This window comes from Chiroxiphia lanceolata, chromosome 19 (genome assembly GCF_009829145.1).
Source record: "Chiroxiphia lanceolata isolate bChiLan1 chromosome 19, bChiLan1.pri, whole genome shotgun sequence".
In the NCBI taxonomy this organism is placed as follows: domain Eukaryota; kingdom Metazoa; phylum Chordata; class Aves; order Passeriformes; family Pipridae; genus Chiroxiphia; species Chiroxiphia lanceolata.
The window spans coordinates 3,661,098-3,680,552 of record NC_045655.1 but is presented as its reverse complement, the minus strand read 5'-3'; the positions used below and the strand labels follow the sequence as shown (position 1 = coordinate 3,680,552).

Sequence of the window (19,455 nt, the reverse complement as noted above, 5' to 3'; positions counted from 1 at the left end):
GCACACTCTGGTTTATGAAGGCAGAAGAAACCAACTTCACAACTACTGTCAATCAAACACTAATGACAATGTAAGGTGATAATTTCATGGCATGTTACAGTGGTAATATTAATATTCCTGTATGGCTGACATTCTTAAACCTCAGAGCATGAGTGTACATTTTGTCATGTGCACTTGAGCACCTACATTATAGAGGTGTTCTTGATTTCAGACTGGGATGGAGCTCCTTCAACTTTTCTTATGTCTGGCAACTTCCACTTCCATTGATGAACATGGATATGAAGCCCAATACAGACACTGAGATAAATTTCTCCAAATTAATTAAATTAGAAATCTAATCAAAATTTAACAGGTGACCTACTCCCACTTTTCTTATGGCTTGAACCATCTGCCCAAACCCAGACATCCACTTTAGGGGGAAACACACAGCATGATAACTCCAGGAACACACCAAGGGATCTGGGGGTGACTCATCTTCACACAGACACTTCAATTTTAGGCAGTCATATTTAGTCTGAACAATCCTATCTCCTAATGGCTGTGGCTTAAAACATCAGCAGCTTGTCCATAACTGAAATTCTCGAGCTTCAGAGGGGCTAAATGTCAAAAACTCCCCTCAAAAGTCAGTGGGAGCTGAAAGAGTCAAAACAATCCCAGAAAACCAGAGCAGACATGAGTACTTAGTACATGGTTATTAGTCCCACATTAATTACCAGGGCAATTGAGTATGGCCTGAACCAAACAATGACCAAAGAGTAATCCCAAAAGAAAACAGCAGTAAGGAGAAAAGCCAGGCCAGAGTGCACTGCATTGAATCTCACTTCTGAATGAAACAAAAACTTCAAAAGAGAGTCCTGAGCCTATGGGTACATGTGAGATGTGTTTGGAGAGGCCACAATGCCATTTCCTCAGTGCAGCCAGGTCCATCAGAGAACAGAAATGCACTTCAGCCCAGAGATGGAGCTCAATGTAATTAGCCATGGTCACGAGCAAAGAGCATCCATCCCAAATATCTGAGATAATCTGTTCCACTGACACGTATATTTTAGTGAAACTGAACAGAACAAATTTGAAACATTGAGGAAAAACATCCAAATGCCACTTATGTTAACAGAGATGATGACATGAGGATGATTTTATAGCAGACCATCACACACTGCACATCACACACCAGTGTCTTTCCTAAATCCGGCAGTGCTCTTCGGCTCATTGTCCATCTCAGAAAAGATACTACAGGAGCATAACACAGACAAAACTGTCACTGATGATGCCACACATGATTTCAGGGAATTATCCTTCAAGAAAGTCTTTGACTCTGGGACAGCACACCAGCTAAATGTTAATGAATTGGCAAATAGGCTTTTTCTATATTAATATTTATAATGCAACATCAAATTACCTTTAGGAAATTTAAATTTGCACTGCTGCCACAAAGGACAAATTCATGCTACTTTGTCCCTTGCTATGTAACAATAACGTTTGCGAAGCTGAAATTCCTTTGCTGTTGTTGTTAGTTAAGTATTCAGCTGGATCTCCAGACACAAATAATCACAAAATCAGCAGTGCTGCCACAAAGGAGGATGTAGGAAAAGAGGGCACCAGGCACAGAGAAAACAGCAAGACCATTTTTTTCAGCAGCAGTCCACATAATCCACAAATAATCTTAAACCTGATAAAACTGTGTGCTCAAAGTCTAGATTTACAGTACATCTCCATTCATTTCAGCGCTCTCCCACTCATCCTGCCTGTGACTACTCAACTCAGTCAGCCCAGTCACAGCACTGGCACTCACCTGACCCCATGAGAGATCAGAGCACTACATCAGTTAAAAAGCCATTATTTTCCTCTTTTTTCCAAGAGTTAGTTTTCTATAGCCTTAGTTCTCTGAATCAGTTCACTGTGGGGTCAGAGCAGCAATACCACTGACACACTGGAGGGGGAAGGAACAAGCTTTGGAGAAGAAAACAAGACCTCCCTTTTTAGTCACTGCCCACAGTGAATCAGTCCAGCTGTAACACAAAACTGCATCCTCACACTGATGGGAGGGGAACTGGCCCAGGAAAAACACTAACTCCTAACAACTGCCCTGAAACACTGCAGCATCTGCCAAACTTCTGAAAACCACCTTGGAGAGCTTTTGAAATTTTATCTTCAAGAGAAAGAAAAAAAAAATAACCTCAACCTTCTGCACTTTGGAAATTCTATATTTCACCTTGGTTTAGTCAGATGGGAAAGTCTCCTCTGTATTTCTTTGTTGTCTACTCTTGTCATAAACTCTTGCCAAGGTGTTAAAAGCTGGTCAAATTGCCTCACTCTGTGATAAAAACTGCAACTTCTCACTTTGTGAGACTGAAACTCAAGATTTTATCCATAAATCTTTCAGATTGCATGGACTGGAACAAGAAAAACAAAGAGAACATGCTACTCTTAATTTGGAAATCCAACAAAAGCAGATTTTGAGTGATGGTGCCATGAACTGCTTTGTTTAGTTTTCTTGGAAATGTTCTCCAACTGTGCTTAACAAATGTCCTGTGTCACCTTGGAACATCAGTGGGTTTTCAGTCCACCTTGAGTAGTTAACTCAGTATATTGGAGAGCAGCTTGGACCTGTGAACCTTTCACATATGGCTGGTTTGGAAGATTAATGCTTAATAACAATTGTTATTAATTACAATACACTGTATGCTGTAAAGATTATCTAAATATTATCTAGTTCAATGAAACTAACTTATTAAAAACCTACTACAGAGCCTGTAGAAGAAGGTATAAATCTGTTCACATTTAGAATTCCTGGAGAACAGTGTTGCCATACCCAAGTTGGAATCTGTGTCCTTCAAGTCTCCAGGTGATGGAGACAGGCTGCTGTTTCAGCATTGCATCCATTAAATTATTTAGGACTTTATTATCATCTGGGTTTATTCCAAGGATCAAGTAGCAAGTAATTGGAACTGGTTTGTTCTTGTTAACTGTTTGGCTATCGAATTGCATCCAACTATTACACAGATTCCCTGAAAATAAGTCTAAAGAATACAAAGAGTTGATAAAGTGACTTTCATTGTTGTGTTTCTAAGCTGTCAACAGCACAAGGAACTCTGGTCCCCACTGATGCTCAATGCAGATCATGTCAGCATTCAATGCAAGATTTCAGTTCCAATACAGAGAAAGGCACTTATGTGTTTACAGTAACTTCTCAAGGAAAGTTCTATTTCCTGAAGTAGCAAATCAAAATCTAAGAGCAATGTGCCAAAAGCATAAATGCAGATGGTGAAACAACCTTATCACATCAGATATCACCATGTCATGCAGAATACAGGCAGTTCACAAAAAGATTTAATCAGGGCCCAGATTGTTTTCCAGTGCAACAAGATAATTCCCTACCATTCACCACACATTTAATTCCAGATTTTCAAAATTATATCCACACAAGTCAAGGATTAGAAACAATCTCCTCTGTTGAGATAAACAAAGCTTTTCAACACCCAGGGTCACGCATTAACACGTTATAAGGTAAAAAAGAAAAGAAAGCAAATCCCATGCTGGAGGGCTGCAATGATTTTGTGAGCTGCAGGCAGACCATCAATCCTGACTGTGAAAAATGATGTGTTAAGATACCTGTGTGTTAATTCAGCAGTGAATGTCTCAGGACCTCATTAATAGTTTACCAGCTTTACATCCACAATCAGGTGCATATTTTAGTGTGAGAGAAGAGGTACAGAAGGTAAGAGAGGAAAAGACCTCCTCCTCCTTCAAAGAAGTATTGGGCAAATAAGATCTTTCAAAAGAAAATAATAACAACAAGCTTTCTTCAAGCTTTTATTAAGCTTTAAGGAACCTAACCTCCCAATGTGGTATGGATTACATGCAGTTGGTTTACATTGTACTGAACTGTTGTACCCTTTTGCCTGTACAAATAACTGCCTGTGTCACCTCATCACTGTGAGCTTCAGCAGCAGCTGAAAATCCCTCTCTAAAGAAACTGGGATCAGGCCCAGCAAAAAGCAGATTATAGGAATAAACCATGCCATGCCTCTCTGCCCTGACAAGCTGATATATACACAGGAATTCTGGTGCAGGCCTGACTAAAAATCAGTGTTACAATCCCAAACTCTACTCAGCAACAAAACTAATCAAAAAGAGCACAAGAGTCCTGAGAATTGCTAATGCTGGTGAAAGCAGAGAGCATTCAGCACCTCCGAGAAGGTATTCCAGCCCTGCTCCTGGAAAATTTACAACCTACAGCTCCCCATGATTTCCTTGGGATTTGAAGCCTGAATGAAGGCTGAAATGCTTCAGAGTTTGTAGGAAACACAGGCTCTGCAAGAGCAGGACCAGGGAGAGGAGCTGGGAGATGATGCTTCCTTGGTTCCTGTACCTGTTTTTCTATCCAGCCTTTCCTACTGCTGTTTGAAAGGACCCTCATTGTTTATTTTTTGTGACAAAGATTCACAGATAGTTCCCTGCAAAGTGGAAGTTCTGCACTGCAGTTCCAAACCCCCTGGTCTCTCATAGTTTGTTACTTCCTCGGTGCTTGTCACCAGGCCATTCACTTCCAGAAAAGCACAACAGTCCTTACAGGTATGTGACCTTTACAGCAAAATATAAAACTTACACAAATAGCATTCCCTGTGTTAAATAAAATTTCAATACCAAGTCTCTGCAGTGAAACCACCACCTGAAATCACCTCCCCCTGACATCTCTGGCCCCAGCAGAGCCCTCCAAAGAATGAAATGCAGGGTATAGGGTGGCTTATAGCAGGTTACACTTTCCCTGTGTTTTCGGTTTGGGTTTTTCTTTTTTTTTTTTTTTTTTAATTTGCTGTTGAAAGAAAACCCGTTTACAAACTTTCTAAAAGTAAATATTTTAACTTGGGGTTTCTAGTCCAATACCTATGTATTGAATTGGCTGCGGCTTTGCTTTCTGTGAGGCAGCCCCTGGCAGCCTCATTGTGTGGGATAATTGAGGGCCGACCATACTGCTGAATATCTCTGTTCCTTAGCTGAATGCCCAATAGCGAGCACCATTCTTCCAGTCTTTTTCAGAGCTTTTATCTACTAATGACGATGAATTAACCTACTGCTGAAGCCAAAACAATAGCTGCATGCAAAGGGAATAGCCTGTATGATTTTAGCATGTCTTACATCTTTTTTTCCTCATCTGTAAGCTGTTAAAAGTGGTCTTTGTAACATCCATGCCTTAACAAGTCTCTCTAATTCTTGGAGAGTTTCCAGTATTTAAAGAGTCAAGTATTTACAATGGAAGAATTACTCCATCCAGTAAAATGAGGCATTCTGCACCAAGAGTTTGTCTACTTGGCTTGCTGTTTGTGCTGAGCTTTTAGCACAAAAGAAAGAAAACAATCTGCTTAAAGTCATATTGGCAGGTCCTAAACTGTGATTAGAACAAACTGGAAATCTGCTGAGAAACAACACTGCCCAATGTTGATGTAAAATAAGTCTTAAAGATTACCTTTTTGATAATCTAAGATTTCATCATTTAGGATTTTCACAAGATGAGACTGGATTGGTCTTTCATATTTTGAGACAACACCCAAATGAAGATAACATCCCAAATGAAGGTAACATAATTGAAGTATTCTGTTATTACAACAAAAAATATATTTTTACAGCTATTTTCATCTCAAAGATCTATGAAAACCAAAAGGTCCCATCAAGGTCCCTTCTGCAATGACAGGATAATTCTACTTGTGTAAAGAGTTAAAAAAATCTGTAGTGTTCAGAAGATTATTTGAAAGCAAGGACTATTTATTTTCTGCCTGTAAAAACATCAGCTGTGTTTGTGACTTATTAGATAGTATTTAACAGATGACAACATAGACAGCAGAAGCATCTCCCTACATGGAGAGATTAAATTAAATTAATCACTCCTAAAGTGCATCATGCATAATTAAGTAATCAGTTGTTTCCTTCCCTAAAACTTGTAAAGAAGAAAACAAATTTACATAAAAAGCAACACATAAAATTTTTCCCCACACTACCTCCTAAAATTAATGTTCAGTTAAAATGTAAATAAACCTCCTGGCAAATCTCAGCATCAGCAAATTTTTAAATGCAGGTATTTTGAGAGAGAAACAAGAAATATTGTTAAGTGCTCAGGATTATGCAAAAGCACAACATATCCTTCATGCTCACGGTCATTGACTCTCCTTTTTAAATGAACACTTCTGTTAAAAAAGTTTGATGTAACTTAGGATTGGGGGACACATGACCCCCAGTTAAATGAAAGAAATATAAACTAGCAAGGTAAGGAGATCACTCTTGAATTTGAGAAGTTTAGCTGTGTGCTAATGTACATGCAAAAAAATCCACAGGAGAAATATTAAATATTCATGCAAACTCGCTGCATTTATTTAAATACAAATTATATTTCTTTTGTGTGTTTTTCCCCTCTATAGACTTTTAACATTTAAAGAAGGTTAAAAGGGAAAACTTAGAGCAGACCTTAAACTACAGATTCTGATTATCTGATTAACAGCTGCAATAGTAGAATGTTTTCTTTAGGAAATCAAAGCAAACTTTACTCTAAATCTCTCCCTCATGTCTTCCATCATATCACAAGTCTTTGGGGGGTATCAAAGCACCAAATGCATTCCAGTGCCCCAAGAGTGTTTGATTTGTGTCCTGTAACACTTTAAAACCGTGAACGGAAGAACAAAGAGGAGACAGAAAATAAAAACGTATTTTAGGAAAAAATAATTGTCACTGCTCGTGCCAGGAACAGTAACACAGCAGAATTTACAGGGGGAAAATGTAGGATCTCAGAGTTTTGTTTTACACAAACGGCCTAACATCAGCCTTCTGCACACTGTCTCTGATCTTTTATCTCAACAACTTCCTCATAATGAAATATATAAATACTGAGGGGGGGAAAAAGAAGAAATCAGTACCTCAGCAACAGTTTTTACACACATGTACATTTCTGATAACGAAAGGGACCCAATACATGTCAAGAACCCAGCGATCTGTTACAAGAGTTTGTTTTTCAACAGTGCAGAAGACAAAGCTGGAAAGACCTCAACCAACCCCGAGAATACACAGAGATAAAAATTAAGTGCCCATCAATTTGTAGAAGCCTGAGAAAAAGCAGAGCCCAGAGCACTACAAAGCTCCCCCCTCCCGTCTGCATTCTCCTGTTTCAGCCTCCCTAATAACTTGTTGATGGGTTTATATGTGGGATTGGATTTTGTAGGTTCTTTCCCTGCCTCCCAGCCAGCAATGTGAGCAATATTTCCTTTAATTTGTGACTGCTCTGAACCCCAAACTCTCCCAGCACGGGCAGTTTGAAGGTCACGCCGTATCTCTGAAGCCCTGTTTGTGCATCACCCCTGACATTTGTTCCTGGGGTAAGTTCTGCCTGAGCTTGGCATTCCCTGCCCCTGGTTTGAATTAGTTACTCTGCAGTCAGTCAGTCAGTCAATCTATCCAGCATGTTAAAATATTTTTAAAGTCTCCAGAACTCAGTGATAAGAAGGCAATGAGCAGCTTCAGATCTTCCAGGCAGAGGCTGGTGTGAGTTATATCAGGGCACCCACACTCCAACTGGAACGACACAAATCAGCAATAAGGAGCTAGGGTTGGGGCCCAGGGTCACCCCAAGGCAGAGGTGGATCAGCCCATCTCTGCCAGAGAGAATTTGGGCAACTCAACCCACCCAAAATCTTTGTCATCACCTCTAATGAACCCAGTGGAGCTCCAGAGAACGAGGCTTCTAAATTCACTGGTTCAGGTAAGCCCCTCTAAATGGGTGAAAGTGCCTAAATCTCATATAGCCATACATTCCTATAATCAGACTATTATAATTATCCCCAAATTGATGACATTAATTTCTGTAATATGATTAAATCGATTTCTGTAACAAGAAATCCTCGTTAAAAAGCTTCTTCAGCATGTGAATCTGATAGTAAGCAAAAAGCAGCTAAAATGTTCAAAGAATTAAGGGGAAGCCAATTCTGCTACACATGTAGAGGAATTTAAAGTGTAAAATTGAATGTAAAAATATTTTACATTCTTTTTTAATACCTTTTTCTTATCCTGTCCTGCAGAAATATTTACACCTAAACCGACAGTAAATGTATTATCTGGCCCTCACATCTATCATCAGTAAATAGTAATGGCATTGTATAAACAACAGAGTCTTGCTACAATTTCAAAGAAAAACTACTAATAAGAATCTAATGGAACTCAGCTGAATCAGAAAAGAAAATGTTGATTTTTCAGCTGCCAAAAAGTTGAAAATCAGTGGAGGAAGCAGATGTTAGAATTGTGCTTAATGTAATTTAAAATCTGAAAACAGAACAGCAGTTTTGGCTATACTGAAACCCAAACATGGCTGTAGCACCAGCTGGGGAGGATCTACTAAGCAGCTCTCGTGATTTATATCTTTGAGAGCTTCATGGGTCACTCAACATAAACAACCTTGTTTGTCTCACACATCCTGCTAAAAATGATTAAGATTTAAATGAGGCTTCAAGTCTCTGAATTACAAATTCTGAAAAAGGTAGTGTAATACCCAACAGCACAGTAAGAATGTATCTTACAAATACTGTGATTAAAAGTATTTAATAGTCATCATTTCCCTGTCATTGCTTCATAAAATTTAGATAAAAGGTTTGATAATTTTCCCAAAACTCCATGAAATTGGTAACAAGAACTCTGCACGTGCTACTTGTAAAAAAAAAAAATAAGATAAAGCCCAGCAATCCAAGGGAACTTTGAGCAAAGCCATCTCTATATTTTTTCCTAATTATCACTGGTGATGAAGGTTGATCCAATCTTTCCTACAGCAAGCGAAAACACCAGTTTGGACATTTTTTTTTGGGAACAGCAAATCTCTCTGCCAGCATGGAGAGAGTGTTCAGTGTTACCCACTAAGCAAATGAGGAGCTTCACCAAACAGTCATGGTGACAAACAACTACAACTTTGATTCTCAAGTACAATGCCAGCACAACAAAAGGTTAAAAAAAATAAGAACATCAATCAGATTTCTCCATAAGGCTTCATCCAACTTAGCTTTGTCCCAAGCACAATCAATATATCAACAATACTCATAAAATATTTACTATTCTTCATATTTGTTGCATTAAAACCTCATGACTTCTCCTATTTTGACTTGATGTCGGTGAAATCTATGAGAAAATGAGTTTCTAATTAACAATATAGATGATTTCTAAACCATATATTATATATATATATAAAATATATACAATATATATGATTTCTCTGAGTCCCTGTGCAAGAAGAAGAAAAGCAAACACATTTCTAGCATTCAGGCACCTCTGCCCTGCAGCACCCCTGAACTGTCAGTCAGTTCCTTTTGGCCAGCACAGGCAAATCTGGCTGTTCTGAACCCCTTCACAGAATCATTTAGGTTGGAAAAGACCTCAACATCCTCCCTGCACTGCATAAGAAACTCAGCAAATGGAACCCTCTGGGAATTAGCCCTCCATGCTTGGGTTAATTGTATCCAACAGAAGCACTATAACCTCTTTTTGGAAGTGGGGATCTCTGCCCTTTTCAAAACTGCACCACTTCACAGGGAAATCCTACATAAAAATAAATTATTGAACCAGAAGGATCCACACATTGCAGTAACAGAGTCTAAGTTCCAAAATCAGCATAACATTTCAAACAATCTTTTAAATCCTGGTTCAGGAAACCATTCCCTCAGTAGCATATATGTAGGCAAGCTGCAGATGTTTAAATATTTAGCTGGGCTGAGACACTTCTGAACAGCAATTTTTCACACGTGCACATGTGTTATTATGGCCCAGTAAAATTCTTTTAAGATTGGAAGGAGAAAAAAAGCAGCTTTTTAAAGAGAAAATCAATCCTGAAAAAGGTCATTTCATCTATAAAAGCTATATTTATGTTATAAAGGTTACTCACATCATTTCCACGAGCAACAAGTCATCCTTTCTAATTTGAACTCGGCAAGAGAACCGCAAGTCGTGATGTTCCAAAACCAGCTGTTTAGCCACACACCCAATTTTATGACAACAAACATGTCCCTCCCCTTCAAAAAAACCCCAAACCTTCAACTACTGCCCAAAGACCATAAAACTAAAGGGGTCTGAAATACCTTCAGCACTTGTTATTCTGGCACACTCCAACTGACACCCTGTGAAAAACAGACCTGTGGAAAACACTCTGGACCTCTGACAAGCAGCCTGTGTCAGTGCAGGGATGGTCACCAGCCACAGAGAGAGGGAATTCCAACAACTGTTCTCTGGGCTCAAACCTCCCAAACCCAGCAATATCATTCCTAAATATATAAAATGCTGGCTGGCAAGTCTTCCAGCTTGCTAGTGCAAATGAAGAGGAGAAATCACCTCTTTAAAGCTCATGGAACATGAATAGTTGTTCAGTTCAGTTGAAATTTCCATTTATTTTCCTACTTGGCTGAAACATGAGAAAACTTTGTTCTAGGAAGAAGTAGAGAATATTGAGCTGTACGTTATTGCTGCTATTTGTACTGTACAAGTGCCATGGAGGATGAGGAAAGAAAATATCCTTTCAGGCTGAGAAAAACCTCCCTTTGACACCAGAGATCCTGTATCAGAGGAAACGAGGGAAAAACACTTACTATAACCCATACACACACTTTAGATGCTTCCCTGCACCAGGTGTGCCAAGTTTTTAGCATTGCAGCAAGTGTGACACTTCAAGCACTTTAATTTGAATTAGGTTGTTTATAATAACCTCTTTCCTTCATTTCCAAGGGGAACTTCTCACATGTTTCATGCCATACCATGATTCTGTGTTTACACCAGCTGCCACTTAGGAAAGACATAAAGCAGGTTTATATACAGTCTCTGCAAAATGTAAAGTTAAAAAATCACACTGAGGGGCTGCACAGTGTTTTAGGTTGAATGGAAGATGTTTCTGTTTCCACTTTTATCAGTGAAAATCCAGATTACCTTCACTGACTTCAGTGGAATGGCTGCATCCAGTGAATAACTGGATGTGATGTTTGTACCTTCTGATCCATCACACAGCTCTGATGTGCCTGAGAGATCCTCTGCAGGCAGACAGGAGCTCTCTGGGAGAGAGGAGGCTCCTCAGCTCAGGTGTAGTGCCAAGGCAAGGCTGGGCACAGGGCTTCCAGTCACACCAGAGTCAGCAACATCAATTCATCACTGCTTTGACCTGGGATAAAACTCTTCATCATCCAGTGTGTCAACATACCCAGAACAGAGACATTTCTGTCCCAGCCTCGGGTCATTTGGATATTGAGACTGTACCTGGCAGATCTTAAGTCTAAATATTTTAAAACACAGCTGCAATTGAAAAAAATCCCATTTTTATACACACAGAGCAAAACAGAATAAATAGACTATTTATTAATAGACTAGCTGGAAGGGACCTACAACAATCCAACTGTCTGAGCACTTCAAGGCAACCCATGTTCTTAGGGCCATTGTCCAAAAGTCTCCTCAACACTGACAGACTCCCTACTGACCACCTCTCTGGGAAGCCTGGTCAGAAAATAACAGACACTTTAATTTTATCACCACCAAAAGATGATTGGACAAGTTTTACTCAAACACATCATGTTACTTTGGATAGTTCAGTGACGGGCTGGGCTTATTCTCAATTTCCAAGCTGTAAAGCTTCCAACTTCCAAGCTATCAGCCCAGATACAATTCTGCACATCCTTTCCTTTAGCACTTGCCCCACTGGCCATCCCACCCCACCACCTTCCCTAAGTGCCTGCTCCCAGTGGGATTATGGATGGGATGGCACTGGACAGCATTTTGCCTCTCCTGTCACTCACAGTCAAATGCCTGGAACCTTTACTATAGGGAACACAAAATAAACCAGCTGTCCTTTCAAGGAGAAGGACAGGAATATAACAAGATCTTCAAGAAAACAGAAAAGAATAAAAGACAGAATTCGAAACTTCCTCTGCTGTCACAGCTGTTCTGGGCCTTGCATTCTGTTTAAATATTTTTCAGTCTAACAGTCAAACAGTTCAGAAGAACACACTGTGCATGCTGTGCAGCCCTGGACTATCTCATTTCTGCTGCACCATGAGACCTATCACCTCTTCACATGAACTGAAATAAATAAATAAAAGGAAACCTTTAAGATCAAGGTATAATGCTATGGAATTAGTTAACAAATTTTTAGTTCAAATAAAAAGACAGGTGCCTTAAGGTGTTAGTTTATCTTCTGAGCTACATGAAATATTACCAGGAGAGCCATCACTGATTCAAACCAGCTTATTCAAGTTACAAACCACCCTGCTTTCTACCCCAAACCCATGCATTTCCTAATGATGGCACTTTATAAAAACTGCAAATTACTCCACCTTCAGTAGTCGTTTACAAAAAATGAATCTCAATGTTTACTGTATTAAACTAAATATTATAAGTCAGAAGTGCTATGAAAGCAGAACGGGTACACGAAGAGAAGTTCCTCTTGGACTGCAGTGTTTTAACAGATGTTCTTTTCAGAGGGTGGCAACTTTTAAGATCTCAAAGGAAGTTTTTCAGTGATGAAAACTGACACAAAGGTTTGCTTTTCAAGCATATCTTATCTACTTCATTCCTTCCCTTTATGAAAGAAGGTTTGGGTCAACGTTCTTTTTGTTTGAATTGGACTATGCACAGTTTTGACAACATCTTAGTGTTTCACTCAGTTTTTCACCTGTTGTCACAATAGCCTTGTCATTCTGTATTGTTTCAGACATAATTTCTTTTCTTACTAAGAAAGACTGACTAAGAATTATAAGGTAACTGGTATTGTCCAATTCAACATCATTCCTCGTTAGCCAGCTGCAAACACGAGGAATCCTCAGCATTGCAGCTGCTTCACAAATCCAACCACGATTTTAAACATCAATATTTAAAATAGCCAAAGAATTTAAAATCCAAAATCCATTTCATATTAAAAACCATAACCTTGTCAGGAATGTCCTTCATGTTCTAAATATTTCCATTTAGCAGAAATAAACCAATCCCTGGACAAAACAGGAAAGTGAGGCAAGAGAAGATGAAGAACCTTTACCTTTGAAGCTCTTCCTGAGTATGCAGCTTCAAAACCAGTCTCAGCCCATCCAGTCAATGCTGCCCAGCTCCTGGATGAGCCCTTGGAGTGCAAATGGACCCCACAGCTTCCAAGTAATTGTGGAAGCACAGAAATGCATCCTATGCTACTGGGTGAGCCTGTGCTGTAATTCATTTTCAACAGCTGGAGCAAAGCATGAGCTTTTTACAGCATATTACCATTGTTGCTGCTCTTCATAAACAATAGAAATTGTCCCACAAGACATTGGCCTGTGTCCCACAGCTCCAAGGATGTCCAGCCCCGGTGTGGTGGCTGATCCTGGCCAGTGGCCAGGTGTCCACAAGACACTCTCTCATCCTCCTCCCTCAGCAGGACGGGGGAGAAAACAAAATGAAAAGCTCACGGGTTGAGAGAAAGGCAGTTTAATGAAAAAAAAAAAAAAAAAAAAACAAAAAAACCAAAGGCTGAACATGGAAGCAAATTAAAAAAATAAAAAATGATTTATTCCTCATTTCCCTGGGAAGTGGGGCCTCACTACACGGAGTGGCTGCCCTGGAAGACAAATGCCTTAATTAATGCCTCCCCTTTCCTCTCTCCGAGATTTTGTTGCTGAACATGATGTCATACTGCAGGAATATCCCTTGGGATAGTTGGGGTCAGCTGTCCTGGCCATGTCCCCTCCCAACCTCCTCCCCATTCCCTCTGGGATGTGAGATCCCTGCTCAGCCCTGGCCAAACCACTGGGGTGTCACCAACACCAGCCCAGTGCAGCACAGCTCTGCTATGGGGAAAGTGAACTCCAGCCCAGGCAGAGCCAATGTACCTTGATTTGTACTTTGGTTAAAAAGTTTTTAATCAGAGTAAATCCCCTTAGGCTGCTCTAGTTCTGAGTACTTGCAAATATTTGAAGCTATTTTGTTAGCAGCTGATATCAGTGAAGAAAACCACAGCTACATATTTAGCCCCCAGTTCAGAGCAGTAAATAACGTCCCCTAAATTCAGCAAAAGACTTAAAGTGGTGCTAAAATCCCCGTTAAGTAACTCACATTCTGATGACAGATCACAAGTTTCAATCCTGTAAGGAGAAAATTCTACACTCAAAAGAAAGGCTCTTGGAACTCACGGATGATTTATGTCGCCCTTGGGCATTTCTCTCTCGGGTCTCAAAATTAAGAGAAACTGTTAACACAATCTCCTGATCAAAGAGCATCACTGGGTAACAGAACATTAATTTTTCTTTCTGTGTTTGGAGAGGTAAAACATCAGTGTCCTCTGGGAAAAGAAAAATAATCAGAAGTAGAAGAAAGATTTCAAAGAAAGGAAGATTAAAATTCAGCTCTGCCAGACACTGCTCAGGTGCAGAATCTTCTCAAGATGACAACTGTTGTCTCTGACCTTTATGCAGCAAACCCAAGCTAAATTCAAAGTTCGGCATGGAATAGGGAACTGAAGCAAAATGAGGAGAGAGAAGGAGGGAAATGGAATGGGGGAAGGTGATGGAAATTAAAGCACCCCATGAAAGGCACTTGAGCAGGACCCAAAAGCTGCAGGTAAGACTGTAAGAACTTATAGAAAAATCTCCAAGGCTGGGAACAGAGAGCAAAGGAATTGCTTAGCTTTGCTTCCTTTATGCTTTATTCAGGGAAAAAAAATTGGATTTTGCATGGGTAAAGGAACTAGACTATGACAAGAATTGTCTGCTGCTTTCATCAGCTTATACCATCACAGCAGCAACTCAGAAGACCCCAAACTTTGCCCATCTCAAAGGAGGTGAGGTTGTGTGTATGGTTAATACCTTTCAACATGTTCCAACACATCTTGTAACTCCACACTTGAGTCTAATTCACATGAATTCATCTTAAAGAAAAACAAAAGTAACATGATATACCAATTTACTTTATAAATGTCTGCACTTACAGACCAAAAGGTGGATTTGTTTTAATTTCATCTCCACTGTTTTATTGATGAGATTTCTAAATCCATCCTAAATCACCCTGCACCAAATGGATACCTATCAATTAATTTTAATACATTGTCTCACTCTCTGCTGAGCTGCAGAGGCTATTAGAATACATAACAAAAATCTCTTTTACAGATTTCAGACAATACATGGAACACAAAGAGAACAATTTTGATCATTAATAAAAAATTACTTCTTCCCATGAACATTTACTTTTTTCTCTGAAAGTCTGTCTGCCACAGAAAGCAGAAACTATAGATTAGTAAGAAAAAGAGTCAAACAGCTTCTATTTGTCTTTCCACAAACCTTGCCTCTCAATGGAAGCTGCTCCAAAGTTAAGGCCTATCCAGGAATCCCACACACCCCAAGTGGAAGGAACTGAGACACTGGTCTGATAGAAGGGTCACAGTAGCAGCTTAGGAAGAGATCCCAGGGGATGCACTTGCACAGAATATATATTTGGCATATACCAAAATAAATCCAAGCAAACATGAAGCTTGTTCACAGTTCCACCTCATTTCGGATTTGAATATAGACCACATGTTTGGGGATTAGGCTGGTGAACCCAATCTGCCTCTTCCAGGACACAGCAATGTAACAACTGGGCTACAGAGCTGTCAGTTCTTTCATACAGACCAGCTGTGCACCAGGTTGTGCTCCAAACACTGCTCTTCCTACTGGAAGAGCATCTTCAAGAGCCTTGAACACAGAGCACACCCAACTGAGCCAGTGGCCTTTCCACAGGAGGACCCCCCCCCTTAATACTGCAAAGAGGACACCCACAACAATATCCCTTCAAATACCCCTTTTTTGTTTAGTACTTTATTCACTGGTAGTGTCTTTTTTATCAGTTTGCATAGGAAAGAAACTAAAACAGGGGAGTTGCACTTGTACTTTCTCCATTGACTTCATTGCTGCCCAAATGATGTTTCAGCAGACAGCAAACAGACCTCTATGAAGAAAATAGCCCACCAAATTCTAGAATTACAGGTTAAAAACCAGACACGAGCCAAATGAGCAGCACAGGATCCATAAATCTCAGGCAATGCTAAATTTTCCTCAAGTTTATTTTTTCTTTTGATCTCACTCAGCAGATTAACCAGGCTTTCCCAGCCATCAGGACCTAAGACTTTGAGAAAAGACATACAGAAAAGCTGACAGTTTTTATAATTCATTTCCAATACTTATGCCTTTTTTTCAACCCTTTTCAAGAGCTGATACTTGCACATGACTTCAGAGGTACACAGAAAAGATGGATAGTAAATCCTGGAGGGGAAAAAGGCCCCCATTGCTTCTTGTCTTGCACTTCTAAGAAAGTAAACGTTCATGTTATGAGTTAATGACTTATGTTAGTCATGTTTTATCAGATACGTTTTGTAAAAAGCTTCCAGGCAATAACAGGTGGAGTAAGAGTCACAATCTTGTTTACAAGGGTAACTCTCCCCTTTAAAAGACAAATTTATTAAATGAACTATAGAAAGTAGTCAGTGCAGTCTCAGCTAGGAATCAGAATGGAGGAAAAACCACCTGTATAATTCAGACAGTCCCAACAGCCTTAAAGAAAACATGACTCAAAGCTACTAAAAATCTCTCCTTTACACCATCAAAAGCCCATTTTTGGATGCACAGTTACTTCCATTATTTGAAGAGCTTCCCTGTAAAACTTGCCCTGTGTGACAGTATCATGGGGCACAGTTCCTTCAATCTTCCTTCAACCTCTTTAAAAATTGCACAAGAAAAGTCTCCTGCAGTGGAGAATTCAATTTTGTCCTTCAGCTCACCTGACTGACTGACTTAAACAAATCCACACAAGGTCACATCATCTTGTGCATAACATAACCTTATTGTGCATATATAACCTTACTGCATAACAAACATGCCACATTAAAACAGCCACATTTCAGAAATGTCACTCTGACCATAAAGACACCTGTGATTCTGGGTAAGAATACACCTGCAGCAACAAATTGGTGAAATTCTGTCTGTCCCAAGCTGACACCGCAAAAATTGCAAGTCTAAAGATCCAGTGCCCATGAGTAAATATTTTCACTTACAAGCATTACTGCTGCCTCTCAGACAGGTGCTTAATTTTTTATTATAATAAAAGCTTCAGGAATACACTGATGACAGAAAAAGGCAGCAATAAAAGCACACACCTCATGTTCCAAAATCATATTTTTTGTTTGCACCATTTGTATTTATCTCCATAAAGTTCAAGCTCTAAATCAGAAGTTTGCGATACAAGAACAGAACCTAAAAAGTGACTTAGGATAATTTAATGGAGTATCACTTCAAGAAATGAGGTGGATGTATTACTTCTGTTAGGAACCACTGCCCTGAATGGTTCCAGTGCAATTCCAGCAGGTCAGAAGTCTCAGAAATCAATACAGAGATCCCACTGTGGGCTGTGGGCTTTGGCAGCTTCCTCGTGTCACACTGTGACGAGCATGATCTGAAAACTCGCAACATAATTCAGTATTGAGACAGGAAAAGAGATTAGAAATGAAAATCTTGTTCAAAGTTGATACTTATGCCAGACCCACCAAGTTGCTTGGAGAAAGCTTTATGCAGAGAGTTAAAGCTGCTTTGTCAGGCAGCTTTAGAAATATTCTGAGCTGTGGGAATTTCTCCCCAGTTCGCCCTCCTTCCCTCCCTTTTTTAAGTAGGAACTTGTATGAACCAGTATTCAGCTCCAAACTTCAGAAAGCATACAGGGCACTGGGTCATCTGCATCACAATGCCCAATTCAGCCTCTATTTAGATCATAAATTATGTTTCACTATAAAAAACCCCCCTATTTCCTGTCAAAATAAAAACGCTCAATTTTGACAGTTAATTTATAAGCCTGACCAAAAAATAGACCCCAGTAAAAAACCCTAATTAACTTAATTTTATTTAATGCATCCCCATATGGAGGCAGAGAGGACAATTACAGATTCATAATTTTATTATCTGGATCAGAAGATTATTTTTGAATGGGCAAAGAATGGTCCTACACAGCTATGAATATATAAATGGTAAAGATACTGGACTACTGACCACATCTGTACTGGTTACAACCATATTTCAGTAATCTTTTAGTTTTTGCCTTGTGAAACCCATAATATTTACCTTAATAGTTATAAGCTGCAAGTGATCTCAATTTTTCTCTTAGAAAACTTCAGTTGGGAAAAGAAATATTGTATATTACAAGTTTTATTTTGTATTGCTCCCTTCCAAAATAATAGAAGACTTCTAGGCCCCTGCACTGGTCTCTTCAGAGCTGAGAAAAGCAATGTGTGAATAAAACAAGTGACATATACATGACATATATATATATATATTAAAAAAATGACACTTATATGACATATATATGTTATACATAATTTATATATATATAAATATGACATATATGTTATACATAATTTATATATATAAATATGACATATTATGTTATACATAATTTATATATATAAATATGACATATATATGTTATACATAATTTATATGTATATATGACAGTTATATGACATAAGCTATATATAATTCATATATATAACTTATATAAATTTTCAGGTTTCACTTCTTAACTAAGGAACTTTCAAAAATGCCCTTTTCCAAATGCAAATTATTTCTCAGCAAAAGAGCTTATATAATTCTACAACCGAATCATAAAATAAGTATCTAATTTTTTGAGATAGTAAAGTCTACGTTTATTTGTCCTTTTTTTTTTTTTTTAATTCCCTCCCCTCTGTCATCTCTTTTTTGTTTGTCCTCCCAGTGAGTCCTCAGCTTAAAACTCCAGTATGAAGTAAGGCAGCCTGTCCTGTCCCTGGGAAGGAAGGCCCAGTTTACAACCTTCTGACTGTCAAAAGTGCCACTGCCAAAGACAAGACAAGGAAAACTCAACCAACCAACTAAAACAAAGGTAGGAGGGAAAAAAAAAATCTCCAAAGTGGGGGATTTTTAGAAAAAATAAGGATCCAAAGAGCAAGTAGAAAGCCAAGATTCTACTCAGCAAAGTCTGTGAAAACTCTGCTAACTCAGCTGAGTGGTCAAGGAGGATTTAAGGATGGAAAGCAGACATCACCCCAGAGCTTTATTTTTAATAAAGAGGCTGAAACACGAGGCTGACTTATAGAAATCTAAGGTGAGAAAGTTGTATTGTTGAGCCACCATCTATTGGCATCTACTTTACTGTTTCCACTGGAGGAACTGCAATTCCAGCTCCCCTGAAGGAATCCCTGGGAACAGTTAAGCCATTCCCAAAGCCAGGATCCTGTACCTCCTCTTTGTTAGCAGAATCTCTCCTATTATGTACAGACTAATTGGCAGATGCTGCTGATATTTTGGGACATTTTTGAACGTCTATAATTCTCTGTATCACACTGGAAAGACCTCCTCATCCCTCTGGAAAATTCTACACCAGTTCAGTTACTTGCCATCCTTCTTATTTCAAAATAACAAGCCATCAACATGTTGTAATAAA

The 19,455-nt window shown here is 39.1% G+C and overlaps 1 protein-coding gene across 1 annotated transcript in view; it reads right to left on the bottom strand.

Moving 5' to 3' along the window:
- The window catches only part of B3GNTL1 (UDP-GlcNAc:betaGal beta-1,3-N-acetylglucosaminyltransferase like 1), a 113,848-nt gene that overhangs the window by 34,982 nt on the left and 59,411 nt on the right, over window positions 1–19,455 (bottom strand). The gene's annotated exons all lie outside the window — the stretch shown is intronic.